The sequence below is a fragment of the Hippopotamus amphibius genome, chromosome 9 (assembly GCF_030028045.1).
Source record: "Hippopotamus amphibius kiboko isolate mHipAmp2 chromosome 9, mHipAmp2.hap2, whole genome shotgun sequence".
Classification (NCBI taxonomy): domain Eukaryota; kingdom Metazoa; phylum Chordata; class Mammalia; order Artiodactyla; family Hippopotamidae; genus Hippopotamus; species Hippopotamus amphibius.
Window position 1 is genome coordinate 194,831 of NC_080194.1, and position 3,738 is coordinate 198,568.

The window sequence follows — 3,738 nt, forward strand, 5'->3', positions numbered from 1 at the left end:
ACCAGAGGCCATCACATCTACTGGTGCAAGGAACACTTGGTTCTCAGCTTCAGAGCAATGCTTGCATATTTGCAGACACACGGGTTGTGGCTAACAGCCTCACCATTTTTCAGACAAATAAGCCCTTGATGAAGAGGTGGTCATCAGGGATGATATCCAGTGACAGAGAATGCTTTTAGGAAAGCCTAGTGTTTTCCGACTGAAGTGGGTCATGTGGACCACACAAAGGACTCAGGTACTGGCTCAAAAAAGGGTAATAGAATGCCTTTGCCTTTGACTCTGAGGCAGTGACTTGGAGATATGAAACGAGCGACATATAGCAACGGGCAGAATACAGACATATTCCACTAAGTCAACCAAAGTCACTAATGGCATATAGACTAATGTGCTACACCAATAACAGAAAGGCTGTTTAAAATAGCTTTGAGGAGGACTTGTTAGGGCCAAGGACCACCACATACCTTGTAGAGAATGTTAGGAAAAACCATTAGCTATAGCTCCTAGTGACTTTACATGGATTTATCTTGAAATAGACTTTCAATTCCACTTTGGACTAAACCTGTGATCCAAATCAAAAATGAAATTGAGTTATTGGAAAGGTACATGGTGCACCAATTTGCTCTCTCACATTACGTCTTATTGAGCCAAGGCACAGATTCCTCCATGCCCAGTGGACATAAATTAGCTAAGAATTACATCACATGAACATATTCCACCCCTTACAACCCACACAATAATGGCTTAACCAAAACCTTAAATTGGGTTCATATGTGTAATAACTAGTTAAAAGGGAAAATCATGGCAAACAGTAAAGGAGCAAAAAAATATATATATAACTCTTAAAAAGGACACATTCTTTATTTTATTTTATTTTATTTTATTTTATTTCAATCTTTATTGGAGTATAATAGCTTTACACTCTTGTGCCAGTTTCCACTGTACAACAAAGCAAATCGGCTGAATTTATACATATACCCCCATATCCCCTCCCTCCCAAGCATCCCTCCCACCCTCCCTGTCCCACCCCTCTAGGTCATCACCCGTTGAGTTGATCTCCCTGCATTAGGTGGTTGCTTCCCACGAGCCATCTATTTGACACTTGGTAGTGTATATAAATGTCAGTACTACTCTTTCACTTCGTTCCAGCTTCTCCTTCCCCATCTCCCCATGTCCTCAAGGGCACATTCTTTTCAAAGAAATTTTCTTGATTCTAGCAAACAAAACTCAAATATTCCTCTCATATATGACATTAAGTCAGTTGATGCTAGGAAAAGCCACTCAATCCCTTTTTACTTGAGTGGGAAAACTTGACTGAAGTTTATTTAGTGCTCTGACTGAGAGAGAGAGACAATTCCTCTATTGACCCAACTGAACAATAACTATTGTTACTGTTATAGAACTTTAAAAGGTGGAAACGATAAAGGACAAAGAAGGGAAAGGAGCAGTCCAGTTGATAAAGGAATGCCTGAAAGTCCTGCAGTATAGTCTTTCTTCCTGCAGTGTAGACATTAGTCCTGAGGTATAGACCTTCTTGGGTTTCAATAGAAAATCTGATGCATTTAATAAATCACTCCAACCTGGTAGAACTTGAGATCCAAACTTTTTTTCCATAACTCTGCACTGAGAATACACTGAAATTTCTGCTCACTCGTTCAGCCTTTCAGCTATTTATTTATTTGTTTTTTTTGGCTGAGCTGAATGTAGCATCAACTGACCTACACAGAGCTCAGTCATCACCTTAGTCTCTGAGGGAAGGGAAAGTCATAGCCAGTAGATACACAGTAGAGAAGTTGTTCAGGCTGAAGAAAATATCCTATGGTGATCAGAATTTACATAAAATAATGAAGAAAGAAATGATAGGTATGAATTGAAGTTATTTTTCTTTTCTGAAATGCTTTTAAAAATTACTTAATGAATGATTAATGATGTATTCAGAGGTTAATAACATATGTAGCAGTAAAATATATGACAACAATTTCAAGGGCAGTGGGATATAATTGGAATTATAATTTGATGATATTTTTAATTTATGTTGAGAAACAGAATCTTGCCATGAACCATATGCACAGACTAGGAAGTGGATCTGTCCTAAGCAGAGCCTTCAGGTGGGACTGCAGCCCAGACAGCAGCTTGATCACAGCCTTGTGGGAGAAACTGAAGGGGAGGAACCAGCTGAGCTGTACCCAGTTTGCTGACCTACAGAAAGTGAGTGAATAATTGTGTCTTATTTCAAGTCACTATGTTTTGGAGTCATTTGTCATGCAGAAAAATAGATAGCTAATACAGATATCTAGAAAATTATTCTATATCTGGAAATTTAGTAAACTATATTTAAAGAACTCTGAATCAAAAAAGAAATCATAATCTAAATAAGCAAATATTCATAACTAGAAAGTAAAAACATAACAAAATGAGTGGGATGCAACCAACACAGCAGTTAGAAGAAAATGTGTAGCTTTAAGTGCTTATATTAAAATAAAGGTTTCAATAAAGAGCTTAAAAAAATAAAATAAAGATTTAAAATCAGCTATTTAAGCTTTTATCTTAAGAAGCTAGCACAAGAGAAATAAATTATAGCCAAAGTAAAAGAAAGAACATAGTAAAGATATGATAAAATCAACAAAATAGAAACATAAAATAGAGAAAATGAAAACAGCCATAAGTTGATACTTTTATAATAAAATTGATAAACCTCTAGCAATGGTGACCAAGAGAAAAGAGAAAAAAATTCAGATGACCAACATCAGAAATGAAAGCCATTGAACATCAGATGTACCCTTTCACAATTTGAAAGACTAATAAAAGCTTGCTATAAAAAGCTTTACCCCAATGAATTTCATAACTTAGATAAAATGGATGAAATATGGGGAAATCACAACTGTCTGAAAATGACTCAAAAATAAATCGAAAGGCTAAATATTCCTATATATTCCAAGAAATGAACTATTTTTTTGTAAGTAACTTGATTGTGTCATAGAAAACCTTAAGGAACCTAGAAAATACTAAAAATAAATGAACTTAGCAAAATTGTTGGGCTCTAGATCCAAATGAAATATTAAATTGTATTTCCATATATTAACATCAATAACATTTGGAAAATAAAAACAATTTAAGCACCTTTTACAGTAGTATCTAAAAAAATAAATATTTAGGAAAAGATGAGAAAGAACCCTGCAGGAAAAACTACAAATCTTTTCAAAAATAAAATTTTAAAACACCTAAATAAAAGGATATATATCATGTTCAGGAATTAGAAAATTTAATCATGTTAAGATATTATGCATTCTAAAGAGATCTGTAGATTAAACTCCATCAAAATAAAACTCTGAGCATGCCGTTGAAATGTGGACGATTGTATTTCCCAAATATGAACGCAACATTTCCCAACCCACGTGCTGTTACGCCTTGTGACTTTGCCACTTTCCCATCAAACGCTATCATCTATTTCTCCACCACTTCAAATCCGGGCAGGTCATCTGACTGCTTTGAGTGACAGATGGTGAAAATGGCAGTAAGCTAGTTTTCGAAATGGCCCTTAACTGGTGTGACACCTTCTACTTTCTACCGCTGGGATCCCTGAGCACCGTGTAAAAAAGTCTGACTATTCTACTGCAGAGAACTTGTCGTCCTGCATCTAAATGGACAGGGAAAGGATTCCCTTAGGTCTTCCAGCCACCACTTCCAAGGTACCGTGCGTGTGAATTCAGCTGTGCTGGATCCTGCAGACCATCCAGGTAT